Source organism: Leguminivora glycinivorella, chromosome 15, assembly GCF_023078275.1.
Source record: "Leguminivora glycinivorella isolate SPB_JAAS2020 chromosome 15, LegGlyc_1.1, whole genome shotgun sequence".
Classification (NCBI taxonomy): Eukaryota; Metazoa; Arthropoda; class Insecta; order Lepidoptera; family Tortricidae; genus Leguminivora; species Leguminivora glycinivorella.
Window position 1 is genome coordinate 19,902,133 of NC_062985.1, and position 15,914 is coordinate 19,918,046.

Sequence of the window (15,914 nt, forward strand, 5' to 3'; positions counted from 1 at the left end):
TAAATTTGATGGACATAATCGGCCGGGAGTCGACCGGCCGACACTCCAAGGGTTTAAGGAGTGACAGTTTACAAAGTTAATTACTTAATTACAACATAAAATGTAAACCTATTGTAATTGAGCTCGGCGTCGCTATGGATTCCAGGCCCCGTAGCCGAAAATCATTTCTAGGACGCGAAACGAAAACGTAACGCCGTGAAAGGTATTCTGGCTCTGTCGCGCCAATACGCAAGAGCGATAGAGGTAGATATCTACGAGCACTTGTGCCATTCGGCTACACACCTAGGTATTGGGCTACTACCTATCATAAAATAGGTCTCGGTAAATTGGTGGATTCATTAAAATATTTTCACAAGTGTCTCCGACATGTAAGTATATAAGGTCCTAATTTATTAGATGCAGATATTTTTACAGCTGATAGTACTCGGTCTCTGGAGTATATTAAACCGTGAAACATTATAGCTTTTACGATGTTTTTTTGGAGAAAACGGAAAAACAAATTTGCTACGTAAAAACACCCTGTTTATGTGATTATTAAATGAAAACTCATTGAACAGATTCTAGTACCTCTTTTACGTACCACTTAACTGTAACTGGCCACTTCAATGACATGTGCAGTTTTCCCGCCGAACCTTTACGACATTTACAACAAACAATTGTTGACATGACAGACAGTGTTATTGTGACATGTGATAATGCACATGATGATTTTTTTAGACGAAATTATAATTAATTTTTTTGTTAGGAAAATGAGATCAAAAAAGTTACATGAAAAGATTTCTTAATTTATATTTAAAGTTAATTATTTTAATGTAAAGTATCATGTGTTAAAATATCTGCAACTAATAAATTAGGACCTTATATAGGAACAAGTACTTATACTGAAAGAATTTAGCAACCTGAAACGACTGCTGGGTTTTATAGAGGAGCTGGAGGGCTAGTACTGGCCTGTTGCTGTGGCTGGTTGGGCTGGAGGGGTAGTGCTACCTCGTCTATTTCACGTAAATAGGCACACATTGGTTGTCGACTTGCGGAAAATTCCCAATAAAACTAACTACTTAAGTGACTATGACACCCACGGGAAGAAAGGGGGTGGAGAAATTTTTAGCCCGTCACCACACGTGTTGCTGAAGGATACTGTTATTCTTGTATTACACTGTGCCACCACTGACCATTTGCAAACTTTCCGAACGTGTAATATTAGTCAAATCTGTGGTAGTCAACTGTGCAGACAATTTATCCAAGCAGCCATTTTAGTGGTGAAGTTTTCAGTAAATAATCCCGGTAGTGGAATTCATTTGTGTGATGAACACAGATCTTTGTTCCCGAGTCATGGATGTTTTCTTTCTAAGTATATAAGTATTTGTTTATTATATAATATTTATTTTTATATTGAGAAATAATTAAAGTTTCAATTTAATATCGTTGTCTTAGTACACACAACTAGCTTTCTTGAGTTTACTTTGAGAGTCAGTCAATTTGTGAAAACAGTCAATGTTAAGCTGTGACCCAAAGACAGACATATAATTTAAATGAAGAAAATTTAATTATTAGGGCCACTTTTGGGGGGGTGGAAATGAAAATAAAATATCAAAGTTTTTTTGAACTATAGGTAAATAAAAATAAAATAAATAAATAAAATTTATTACTTATCGCACTTCTATATTTTAATGTATTTTGTGATCAGGGGGCCGATTTTTGAATCTCGGCCATTCGATTTCGTGAAATTCGTTCAATAATATGTCCACTACTAGCGATTTAAATTCTACTAACAGAATCGAAAACAAGTGGTCATTACCACTAGTTTTAAAATGAATAGCTAGAAATTCAAAAATCGATCCCCTATTGTAACCAACAAGCCTTTTGGTCGAGTCACGGTCGACACATACATTTTGCTTTGTTTAGTACCAAAGCGGCTTCAAGTTTGTCGCACAAACGGAATTTAAACATACGTTTAAAAGTAAATTAGCGTTTAATTAAAGGGTTAGTTTAGGGCAGCGGGCCAGCGAGCTGAACAGTTTAAGTTGCACTTACTTATTAAGCAACTTTAGCAAACTACGTTCTAATTTACATGTGTGACATTTTAGAGTATGTACAAGATCGGGTTTGGCAGCCTCAATGTTCAGCTAATCTTGGATGAAATTACGACGCAGAAGAAGCGGGTCTGTTAAAACCATTGCTAACTTCTTGTGGAGTGACTTTATCAAGTTCCTCCACAAGTTATCAAGGTGTTCTAAACTTGTCGTAGAGTTTTAAGGCTCTTAGTGTTAATTTAGCATTTAAAATAATTTTCAAAAAATATGCCTGCTGTAAGTGCTGCCTACACCCTCTCGGTTACCTCATGGTTACAGCCTGTCAAAAACGCGAATAGTCGACCTATCATATTATTTCACTCATACAAGCAGGGGCACATTGTTCGCCATCAAACTGAGCGAATGTGGTAGCATGGAGGTTTACGTCAACAAGGTCATGGATATATCGCAACAGCTGAGCGACATCGGGAAGGCATTGGAAGATGACTTCGTGGCCGTGATTTTACTCAGTGGCTTGACAAGCGATTACGACCCGTTGATAATGGCTCTAGAAAATTTCGAACAGAAACTTGCGTAGAAAGAGAGCCTCTTTACAAGCATCTGACAGACACATGTACTCACTCTCCGTGCTTGAAAGAGCGACTGTCTTTTGTCTCTTACTCTCCCATGAGATCGTAGAATTTCCGATTTTGAACACAAAACCGGTATAAGATCGGCGATCGACCTCATTTGACGCAAAATCAGCATCAGCATATGCGACGATGTCTAAACCTGACTTCTGAAAAGTTAAACTATGATTAAGCATACCTTTCAGATAGCGAAGAACGCGTTTCGCCGCCTTCCAGTGAGTCTCGTCGTACGTGTCGTTGAACTGGCTGAGTGAGCTGACAGCATGCGCAATATGTACATTAGACATCCTATCAGGCCTCTGTAGTCGTGCGTACAATCTTTCTTTGTAGATTTCACGAGCTTCAGACCTGTTTCCATAGGTGTTCGTGCAGGTTTGCAGTTCGACATATGAAATCGTTCTAGCACCTTCTTAATATAGCTTGACTGGTCTAGAGTAATCTCGTCATTCTGTCTGCAAAGCCTCATTCCAAGAATGTGATGAGCCGGCCCTAAATCTTTGATTTCAAAGGCTTTCTTTAATTCTTCTTTGATTTCAGCCGTATCTCGGCAATCAGAGCTGAAGAAAACAACATTATGTCATCAACATAGAGCGCAATTATAATTATGGATTTCCCGCTCGACTTGACATAAACACAAGGTTCGGAAGATAAACGTTTGAGCTTCATTTTGTTTGTCAAAACACCATTTATTTTCTCATACCAAGACTTCGAAGCTTGCTTCAGTCCGTATATGGCCTTATTCAACTTGTAAACTTTATCTTCTTGGCCCTTAATCTTATAGCCTTCTGGCTGCTCCATAAAAACGGTTTCTTTTAAATCTTCATTCAAAAACGCCGTTTTTACATCAAGATGCTCGATATTCATGTTATGTTCCGTTGCTAAAGCTAGTAACGTACGTATAGTGGAATATCTTACTACAGGAGAAAATGTTTCCTCGTAATCAATACCGTATTTCTGGGTATAACCTTTTGCAACAAGGCGCGCTTTGTATCTCAGTATTTCCCCATCGAGGCCAAGCTTTCTTTTAAAGATCCACTTGCATTTGACAGGCCGTTGCTTCGCATCGCGGTCAGTCAGAGTCCAACACTTGTTATCGATGAAGGATTTATACTCTTCCGCCATCGCGGCTTTCCATTTACTCGCATCCGGGCTACTCAGCGCCTCGCGAACTGTTAGAGGGTCCCCGTTGTCACTGCATACAGTGTTTGCTATATTAGCAGACTCAAACTCACTCGTTCCATCCGTAGAGTTTTCAAAGTCTTCCAGTGTTGAATCTCCTGGGACATATGTCTCATCCGCAGGGTCATCTGGGGTCTCACTGCTGCTCTCAGAATCATCTGTTGTAATGACGCTGTTATCTTGAGCGTTTTCATCAGATATTTCTGCGGGCTCTTGGGGTAAAACGGGTAAAGCGGGTTGAACCTGAGTATTATCAATTTATCAGTGACAGTTACATTGTTCGTCAAACTAATCTGAGTGTAACGTGAACTGTCAAACTCATCTGATGAAGTGTCATTCCAAAAAGCATGTTCTAGAAAAATCACGTTTCTAGCTTTTATGACAGTCTTCGGGTTCTCCGGATCTATCAATCTGTAACCTTTTGTGTCGTCACAGTATCCGGCAAAAATATACTTCTTACTTTTGGGATCTAGTTTGTCCCGTTTGTGCTGAAGGGCATAAGCTTGACAGCCAAAAATGCGCAGGTAGCTAAGATTCTCCTTTTTACCTGTCCACTTTTCTTCTGGTGTACTGCCCATCACAGCCTTAGTCGGAGAGCGATTCTTAAGGTAGACGGCGGTGTTGACCGCTTCTGCCCAGAATTCCTTCTTCAAGCCTGCTTCCTGAAGCATGCACCTGGCTTTCTCCGTAACGCTTCTTATCGCACGCTCCGCGACTCCGTTCTGAGCTGATGACCTTGGAACCGTAGTCTGATGTCGAATTCCATGCGTCTTCAGGAACTTCTGAAATTTAGAATTGACATATTCACCACCATTGTCACTACGAAGAACTTTTATTTTCTTATTGGTTTGGTTTTCCACGAGAGCTTTGAATTCTTTAAACATCTCAAAAACCTCATCCTTCCGCCTAAGAAAATAAACAAATGTTTTTCTTGACAAGTCATCAATGAACAACAGGAAATATCTTTTCCCACCTATGGACGGACACGGTAGTGGTCCCATGACGTCACTATGAACTAACCCAAGGATTTCCTTAGCCCTGGTCTCAGATTTCTTCGGAAATGGCAACTTAGTCTGTTTACCTAAAATACAGGAAACACACGACTCAAAATTATTGTTGTCATAAGAAATACCAGTAACCATACCTTTTCTCAGTAACTCCATACTGCGGGCGTTCAGATGAGATAGACGTCGATGCCAAACTTGTTGTGTTGACTGGCTTCCAGTAGCAGGGATCTGTGGTGCTTGCTTCACGCTCACGGCAGCAGTCGGCACCGCTACGCTGTCACCTGTACCCAAAGACAAAGACATAGCCTGCGAAGATGGCTCGCTACACAAAGCAGAAAGAGTTTCGATGGCATCGAGTTGATAAATACCATCTCTTAGGGTAGCTGTAGCTAAAACCTGCCCTTTGTCATAAACTTTACACACGCCAGAACGAAACACAATTTCGTAACCTTTCCTATCCATAGCACTAACAGATAATAAATATGCAGACAATTTAGGTACTAAGTATACATTACTTATAGATCTCACACTATTGTCCTTTAACAAAGCTTGAGCAGTTCCTTTCCCAAAGATCATCGTGGATAAGCACCATCCGCATCATAAACTTCCAAGATGAATAATTCTGTATTCCAGACAGTTTTTCGATGAAACCATTCTGACTGGCAGATGCCATCTTTTGTTTTTGTTGCGAAAATTTTTGAAAATAATTTGATGAAATTTCTCGCGAACACTTCGGAAAATTAATACTATCGTAGCAAATTTACTGCATGATCTGCTACCAACTTGGAAATATCCGTGGACACAGTAAATAAAATACTAGATAGTTTTCCAATGTATATTTGTGCGGCCGGCCGACCGCACAGGCAAACGAACTGAACCAAACTGACTTGTTTACATAATGTGACATTGTCTAGAAGACGATTCTATTCAACCAGTAGAGTTTATAATGGTGCACATACGAACTTCATACTTAATAAACTTACGTAGGTTCTAACATAGTACGCGTTCACCTACACGACGAGCTTAGACTGTGTGCTAGGATCGCGCCTCTTTCATTATATTTTATCGGCAGTGTCCGAGATGTGCCTCCGCCTTACAGAAGACCACAGCCAAATAGCACTACACCCTACTCATAGTGTTGTGTTCCTGCCAGTGAGTAAGACTGCCAGAGCTCAACGAGGTTGCGGCTGACGGAACTACGGAACTAATTTGTTCCGTCTATTGTCCTTTGAGCCGTCAGCAACCCAAACCCTCCTTAGAACTTGTACACTCTTTGTTCCTGTGTACTTAACGCAGCAGTCCCGTTTACCACGCCGTGTTCTTCTAGGCGAAGTAGCGAATGCCAAAAGAGATGTTGGGAGACCATTGCTTCGCTTCAAAGACTGCGCCAAGAGGGACATGGCAGCCTTTAAAATCAACTACCAAAACTGGGAGAAGCTTGCGGAGAAGCGGACGGAGTGGCGAAAGTGCGTTGGAGATGGTCGCAAGTTCGTCGATGAGACCTAGTTTGCGGCACTTGCTGACAATAGGGAAAGAAGACACCATAGCGAAACGTCGCAATCGGTTGCAAGCTTCCCTTGTCAGCTATGTGGCAAAATGTGTTGCTCTCGCATAGGTCTCTTTAGTCATCAAAAGCGATGTCTCTTGGACATTCCACCATAAATCGTCTGTAATAGACGCTAAGACCAGTAGTAACGCAGCAAAAAGGAATGTACAAGCTTCTAATGGGTTGGCAACGCGCACGTGACACTCCTTGAGTTTCAGGCATCCATAGGTGACGGTGACCACTTTTCATCAGGCGGACCGTATGCTTATTTGCCACCGCGGTAGTATAAAACAAAAAAAGGAAGTATATAGCCATACAAATAATTTAGCAAACGCTTAATTTGGTAAAAGACAGTTTGCATATGGTGCACCCGAACTTTATTCATAATTATAGCTAAGACTGTGAGAGGTAAGGTGAGAAACCGCATTTTATACTTATGAATAACACACGAGTATCATAACTCCCGTAAAGCAAGGAAACGTCTAGTATATCTGACGGGTGAACTGTCAAAGCATCGTTCTACCTGACATATTGTCAGGCAAAGTTTTAATCAAGAACATTGTTTCCTGTCAATGTGTGTCGTCGTCGGGCATAATAGTAACATGAGAATATAAATGGCATACAAGTGCATTCGGAGTGTGACGTCATGAGATGATTATTATAATATAACCTAACAACAAAATTAAAATTTTGGAAAAAACCCCCGACCGCGACATAGTAGACCGATTTTCATGAAACATGGCTAAAACACACCCGACTAACTCGGCTTTCAGACAAAAAAAACTAAATCGGTTCATCCGTTCCGGAGCTACGATGCCATAGACAGACACACACACAGGCAGACAGACAGACAAACATACAGACAGACAGATAGATAGACAGACAGACACACACACAAACAGACACGTCAAACTTATAACACCCCGTCGTTTTTGCGTCGGGGGTTAAAAAATAGCAACATTCAAATTCTTGACAACCCTAACAAAACTAATTTGAGGTTACGCCGTAAACTAAAAGACCCGACGTAGTAAAGTACCAGTCGTTAGGGTTGTGCAATTGTACAAAAAGTTACTCCCGGTTAAGTAAACCAAATGTTCTCAATCCCTTTCTGGCTCATTGTTAGGAGTTACCCAACTTTTTTCATTAGTACATTTCATTTCACCTTTCAAATATTGTTTTTTTTTTTTTGAATCAAAAGTAATCTAAAATCACGTCAATGCATTGAGCTCTCTTAAGTATTATAAGTACCTAAATGAAAAAAAATGTTTTGCTGTCTACATATTTAACTTTATAAACAAATATTATAGGTATACAATCGCCTAAATTATATAACTGAGCTATACATACTCGTATATAAACTCAAAGCCGTACCACTAAGGAAATTGGCAATTAAGAGGTCACAAGAAACCTACATTGTGATAACTAGGTAAATTTGGCGACCGGTCTGGCGTAGTTGGTAGGTACCCTGCCTGCTAAGCCGCGGTCCAGGGTTCGAATCCCGGTGATGATGATGAACACAGGTATTTGTTCCTGAGTCAGGGATGTTTTCTATGTATATACATAAGTATGTATTTATCTATATAAGTATGTATATCGTCGCCTAGCACCCATAGTACAAGCTTTGCTTAGTTTGGGGCTAAGTTGATCTGTGTAAGGTATCCCCCAATATTTATTTATTTATTTATTATTTAAATACAGTAGTGTTTAAAAAATATCAAGAGCAAAATTAAATAGAAAGAGCCAAACGTATGGCCCGCCTAGAAGATATTAAATTTTGTCCTTGTTCTATATAAATTCAGAATATTTCTGTTTCTCCCAAGGGGATCATTTAAACTGCCTATCGTAAAAGTTCGTCGGAAGTTAAATGCGTAGGTCGTATAAACATTTACATACAAATGAGCGTTTCATAGTTTAAGTCACAAGATAGAAATAACTACGAGAATATTATGTACAAAACAGCTATTCGCAGCATTTTTAATTATTTCTTTATATTCGAAGGTCGCGGCTCAAAACCCTGCAGTTTTTCGGAACTTAAGTACTTATGTGTGAAATATCATCCGATATTTGCTAGCCGCTTTTCGGTGAAAGAAAACATCGTGAGGTAATCCCAATAAGGCCTAGTCACCCTTCGGCTTGGAAGGTCAGATGGCAGTCGCTTTCGTAAAACTAGTGTCTACGCCAAATTTTGGGATTAGTTGTCAAAGCGGACCCCAGTCTCTCATGAGCCGTGGCGAATGCCAGGATAACGCAAGGAGGATTGACTCTATAGTATTGAAAGTTTCTGGGACTATTCATGTCGTAACTAAGGGAAAGTAGAACCGATTTGAACTTGAAATGAGAACCACGAAGGAAAGAGTGGAAAGCGTGTTTTGCTCAAAATTAGTAGTGGGACACATAGCCTAATATAATCTAACCACAAAATTAAAAAAAAAAACCCCGACATAGTGGACCAATTTTTATTAAACGTGGCTAAGAACGGGAGTGACTAATTCAACTTAAAAAAAAATCGCTTCATCCGTTCGAGAACTATGATGCCTCAGACAGACACACACACAGACTGACAAACAGACAGACACGTAAAACTTATAACACCCCGTCGTTTTTGCGTCGGGGTGCAAAACGTCTCTAACATTTTTCAATGACAAGTCCTCTGCTACAGTATTGTCCCCTAGAAAACCCAACATTGGTCTCCTGAGAACCCCTAGCAACAATCCCAGCTGATACTGCTCGCAGTTTAATAGTTTTTATGACATGAAAACTTTCGGGTCGAGTGAGAGTCATTTGCCAAAGTTTTGTAGATACCGTGTAAAGTGTTTTGTAGATACGATAATAATTTCAATTGAAGTACCTAAACTAAAATCAACTGAAGTAAAACATTTAGTTGAATGTTATGTACATCACGGTTGTATTATTTCTAAAAGGGTTTGGCAGAGCGATATTGCCCACAAAACATCTGAACCTATATCCCAAAGTCGACTTCAAAAATTGCGTCTACAGAAGAATAGCGTGAATTTTTGTTTAAAGGATTGTTGATAAAAGATAAAGATAATTTATTTTTCAAGTAGTCAATGTGATTATAAACGTCAAGTGAAGCAAACCGGCTTTAACCCTCGCCTCAAACTCGAAAAGATCAGTCCTCCCATAGTTGGAATTCACTTGGAATGAGGTATCCACTACGGGACCGGCAAGGAACTCGGCGGGGCAATTACAATTGAAAATTACAATAGTTATTTGTTATACAAGGGGGCAAAGTTGTATTTTAACGCCGAGTGTGGAATTGAAAAACGAGCAAGTGAAAGGATTCTATAGTTGAACCACGAGCGAAGCGAGTGGTTCGAGAATAGAATCCTGAACTTGCGAGTTTTTTAACACACGAGAAGTAAAATACATTTGGACCCGAGTGTAACACAAAACTTTTCCCCTCACTATAGCGAGGAAACTACAACGCAAAAAATGCGTTTATCACTGCTTCCAGTAGTTCCACAGGTGGTAAATCATCTTTATTACTAGATTCACCTACTTTTATCAATTTTAAAGCAGTTAATTTGACTTTATTCAAGGTCAAATTACTTTACCCACTAGTGGATAAAATGCGTTTTTACCCGCTGGTATTAAAGGACAAAACACGTGTTTCCGAGCTAGTGAGGGGAAAAAACAATTGAAATTATAATACCTAGTATTCCTGAAATAAATTAACAGAGTAGAAGGTATTTTATAGAGATTTTATTTCAGTACGAGTAGATTATACGCGTATTATTGCTTACTAAAAATGATTAATTTCCGATTTAAATATATATGTTAAATCAGAATCATAAATAATAATTATGTCACGTTTAACGTAAATTGTATTTTTCCATATCAAAAGCTTATGCTAGTTGTATAATTGAAATAATATGAGAAATATGTTAAGTACGGTGCGACGTGTTTACCATTTTATTTTCTCTTTTCAGTTCATTGTGAAACATGTGTCGAAACTTTGTTTTCACAGAAAAGTTTAATTTAGAATGAATTTTAATTAAATGTTGTTCAATGTTACTGATTTACTTCGGTCATAAGGTCAAATACGATGTCTTAAACAGGCTGAGCTTAGCGACATTTTGTTTATGGTTGAGAATTGAAACAATATGAATGAAAAAAACCTGCCAAGCACGAGTCGGACTCGCGTTCCAAGGGTTCCGTGCAATAAAATCCGTGACTTTTACGGTTTCGAGTTATTTATTATTAAAAGTTTAGCACTCCATGAAGCGCTGGTAGTCTAGCGGTAAGTACGTGCGACATTCGTTGCGGAGGTCGCGAGTTCGAACCCCGGCTCGCACCAATAAGTTTTCAGGACTTTATATATCATTTGATATTTGACAGTTGCTTTTCGGTGAAGGAAAACATCGTGAGGAAACCGGACTAATTCCAATAAGGTCAAGTTTACCCTTCGGGTTGGAAGGTCAGATGGCAGTCGCTTTCGTAAAAACTAGTGCCTACGCCAAATATTGGGATTAGTTGTCAAAGCGGACCCCAGGCTCCCATGAGCCGTGGCAAATGCCGGGATAACGCAAGGAGCATGATGATGAAACGTCTAACACTCATGCTCATGGTAGCGACTCAGGTTTAATAAATAAATAAAAATAAAATAAAAATCATTTATTTCGGACCACAAAATCCATACAAGGTTAATACTTAAACCTAATACTACCACTATGTTAATTTCCTTAGTGCCTAATTACTATACATATACTATTTTTCAAAATTGGCTAGGGAGAGGTGCAGGTTCGACCAGTGTTGCATATAGCGACTATCAAGCCGGCCCGCTATCGCACCCAGGATACCGTTGCTGCTGCCAAACACCCTGCTACGCGTTGCTGCGGCACGCTTTCTTAATGTGGCATAGAAACCGTCTACTTGAGCGTCCGCAAACATACCAGACGCGCTACAGAAGCGTGGCAGCCGCAACAGCACCCTGAAGGCGTTGTTATACTGGACCCGTATAACAAGAATGATTAATTAATAACCTGATGAGATCCAGATTTATTAATAATTCCGACACATCGCCTTTGATTAGATCTTGACTAACCTTATGACCTAAATACGTACTGTATTACCACTGTATAAGAAAGAGTACTATCGTACAGTATGGCCACTCCCGCTCCCCGCTGAAAGTGCTGCCCACCCGCTTTCTGTCACCTCACAGTTACCGCCTGTCAAGAACGCGACCAGTCGACCTGTCTTATCTCACTCATACCATGGTACGCGTTCACCTACACGAGCTTAGACTGTGTGTGGAACGCGCCTAATATATTTGATCGCCGTTGTCCGAAATGTGGAATTACCAAGAGCGTCCTCCATTAGTTTGAGTTGACGTTTTAAAACAACATTACCACAGAATAAATTATAGAACGTACTGAAATTACAATCAAGAGGGTTGTTTGAAAAATTGGTACTTATCTTCATCATCATACTCCTTGCGCGGCATTTGCTACGGCTCATGGGAGCCTGGGGTCCACTTTGACAACTAATCTCAAGATTTGGCGGTACTTACCTTGATTTGACAAAAAGATACCTCTATAATAATATTTCTAATGTATTTATTTTATGTTTGTAAGCAGGTAATCTCCCCGAAGTTATACACACCAGACCTGTCACGACGAATCTGCAACATCTCTACTAGTCATTTTCTTCCTTCGTATTTACGATTGTCTTAACCGTCGTTTATTCATAAAAAAACACTTTTTTGACATTGACCTACATATCCGATCTTTACATGCGATCTAGGTCTAATATTTAATGTCTATTTAGTTTGACTCGGGCTGTTCCCGCCAAATATCTAAAACAAGCTCTGAGTATGCTCAAGAATAAGCCTCGAAAGTTAGACTACAAACTTGAGCAGTTAGGCCCTTGCAAACTTATAAGAGACAACCAGCTAACGAGCAAATGTTGTGCAACCAAAGTTCCATGACTAGGCTTTTGCTAGGCTAGAATTTAGAGTACACAGAGTCATTCATAACACTCCAGGACCACAGAACTAGATTTACTTAAGAAGAAACAAGTTCATTTATTTGTACATGGGCCGAGCGTGGCAGATTTTGTAGTGAAGTTGTTACTTGTGATTTTAAATATGTCTTACGGCCCAGCCACGACATTGGTCTAAGCGCGACAGCGGTGAGCGGCAGCCATACGTGCGAATGAAAAGTCCCATCGCTGTGTCTCGCTCTAATGTATGGACGCCGCTCACCGCTGTCGCGCTTAGACCATTGTCGTGGCTGAGCCGTTAGGCCCTTTGAGTGTGCATCATTTCTGTGTTTTTGCAATTAAATATCACGTAACGAAGCATTTTTTAACCCCCGACGCAAAAACGACGGGGTGTTATAAGTTTGACGAGTCGGTCTGACGTCAAGACGGACGGAGAAATAAAAAACACATACTTTCCAGTTTATAATATTAGTATGAATATAATAGTACATTTCGATACAAGTGCGAAAAAGAGGAAGTTCGAAACGAGTGGCGATAAATTAAAACACAACCGAAGGGAGTGTTTTAAATGGACACGAGTTACGAATTCCCTTTTCGCACGTGTATCGAACGACGTTTTTCAGGACAGATGGCCCTCCGAAGTTTCGACCTGGCATATAATGAACCACTTCTCGCACTAGTGCGTAAAAAAAACACTGTACTGAAATAGTACCTACATTTCGATACAAGTGCGAAAAAGAGGAAGCCCGAAACGAGTGGCGATAAATTAAAACACGACCGAAGGGAGTGTTTTAAATCGACACGAGTTACGAATTCCCTTTTCGCACGTGTATCGAACGACGTTTTTCAGTACAGATGGACCTCCGAAGTTTCGACCTGCCATATAATGAACCACTTCTCGCACTAGTGCGTAAAAAAAACACCATCTGTACTGAAAATGTATTTTTAAGTACAGATGGTGTTTTTTTTACGCACTAGTGCGAGAAGTGGTTCATTATATGCCAGGTCGAAACTTTGAAGGCTCATCTGTACTGAAAAATGTCGTACGATACAAGTGTGTAAAAAAGGAAATTCGTAACTCGTGTCGATTTAAAACACTCCCTTCGGTCGTGTTTTAATTTATCGCCACTCGTTTCGAACTTCCTTTTTTACGCACTTGTATCGTAATGTACTATTGCAGTATATGGTATGTTCCATGATAATAGTTATTTGTTATACAAGGGGGCAAAGTTGTATTTTAACGCCGAGTGTGGAATTGAAGAACGAGCAAGTGAAAGGATTCTATTGTTGAACCACGAGCGAAGCGAGTGGTTCGAGAATAGAATCCTGAACTTGCGAGTTTTTTAACACGCGAGAAGTAAAATACATTTGCACCCGAGTGTATAACACTAAACTTTTCCCCTCACTATAGCGAGGAAACTACAACGCAAAAAATGCGTTCATCACTGCTTCCAGTAGTTCCACAGGTGGTAAATTATCTTTATTACTAGATTTACTTACTTTTATCAATTTTAAAGCAGTTAATTTGACTTTATTCAAGGTCAAATTACTTTACCCACTAGTGGATAAAATGCGTTTTTACCCGCTGGTATTAAAGGACAAAACACGTGTTTCCGATCTAGTGAGGGGAAAACTTATTTTCTTGTAAGAGACTGTAGATAATACATCAGAAATCCTTCTTGCTCAGACGAAAACGCCGTGTGCTCTCAAGTGTTAACGGTAACCCATAACATGCTACGTGTGCCTTAAAGCATGAAAGTTAACCCTTGCTGCCAATCCGGAGTAAGAAGCTCTAAACATCGCTCCGTACCATAACGTGGCTGCATGTATATAGCGGCGTGGATCACCTCGACTCAATAAACCATCGAACTAAGAATATGGACAAGCAATGAGGCCTGATATGCGGCGTGCATGTCAAACAATGAAGCTCACACAAGTTGAGTGTCCTGGGTTGAAGCTGCATAAGGTGGACGCAGGCCGACGCACGCTGCGAAAGTCCACTTTTATGTTTTCTTAGTAAATAGGAAGCAAATAGCAAATTACTGTTTATAGGTGCTAAGCACTGCTAAAAGTGAGTACCTACTGATTATCTATATGTATAATGCTGAAAGGAGGTAGGGCATAGCGAATGATATTCTTTGCGTGGTAGAGCACAGCACAGCGGATATAATCTCGCTCGAATCTAGAGCAGAGCCCAACTGGGGAAGTACCTCCGCCTTACAGAAGACCGCAGTGCTGTGTTCCTGCCGGTGAGTAAGGCTGCCAGAACTCAACGAGGGTGCGGTGTGCCGGCGGCGGAAGGACCTACGCCTACGGAACTAATTTTTTCCGTCTATTGTCCTTTGAGTTCGTCGGCAACCCGAACCCTCCTTAGAACTTGTACACTTATTTTTGCTGGGTACTTAGCGGCAACGCGCATGTGACACCCCTTGAGTTGCAGTCGTCCATAGGCTACGGTGACCGCTTTCCATCAGGTGGACCGTATGCTTGTTTGCCACCGATGTAGTATTAAATCGAGACGGGGCCCGTAGGGCAAAGACAAAAGACCAGTCATACACAAAGACTCAGCTCCGGGGCGCGCGTTCAAACACAACTTTCATTGTCGCTGCTGCAATAATAATGGAAGAAGGACACCAGGGTACGTATCCGAATGGTACAAATGCTCACGAGACGCTCACGCTCTTAGATATCTATCTCTATCGCTCTTTCGTATTGGCGCGACAGAGCCAGACTACCTTTTGCCTTTCGTTTTCGAACCGCGTCGCAGAAATGCCATTCGGCCACGGGGCTTGAAGTTTCACAATAAAAGCGATAGCGATATTATTGTAGCGATTACTATTGCACGCGATTATTATTGTACTACTTTGGAAACGTGGCCAGACGGGAGCCGAAAAACCTTGAGTAACGCAATATGGTTGGCATGGTGGATGGAGGACGGGGGAGTGGCCATCCACCGACCCGCTGGGTGGACAGCGTTAAGGCCTGCCAGAGATTAACACAGGCGCCTATTATTAGGACTGCAGAAGACCGTGCGGAGTGGAGAGCATTGGTGCGAAAAATAACGAGCTCATATTGTGGTCGCGACCCTCAGCCATGAGGAACCGAGGAAGAAGAAGAGCGATTACCTTGGCTTGGCCGGCGTTGGAACATAACGTGTCTAATATTAACCAATACGTATTTTTATATTAAAGGAAAAAATGGAAAAAATTAAGCTTCCGGCGGGACTTGAACCCGCATCCTTTGCAATCCGTGCAATGCTCTTAACCAATTGAGCTACGGAAGCCGCGCCGGACATCGCAAATCTTTCCATGCCTTTCCTTATGTACACACGTCTTGGGGTGACGTCTAGCGCCATCTACCGACAGACTATTACATCTTGTAACGGCACTGGAGTCTTAAGTTATATTGAGAATTCACCAGTAACAATGTGCTAACCCATACCCATTTTCCTTTAATATAAAAATGTTTAGAATCGTTAGCAGACGTTTCTGCTTGTTAAAAATAAATTCAATAAGTATTTATTGTGTAAAAGAAGTCCATAAGGGTACCAAAGGCACTC

At 40.6% G+C, this 15,914-nt stretch overlaps 1 non-coding gene across 1 annotated transcript; it reads right to left on the minus strand.

Moving 5' to 3' along the window:
- Positions 1 to 15,565: 15,565 nt before the first annotated feature.
- Trnas-gga lies at positions 15,566 to 15,638 on the minus strand. Its single transcript has one exon. It is a non-coding gene; the product is annotated as a tRNA-Ser (tRNA).
- Between the last annotated feature and the right edge of the window lie 276 nt (positions 15,639 to 15,914).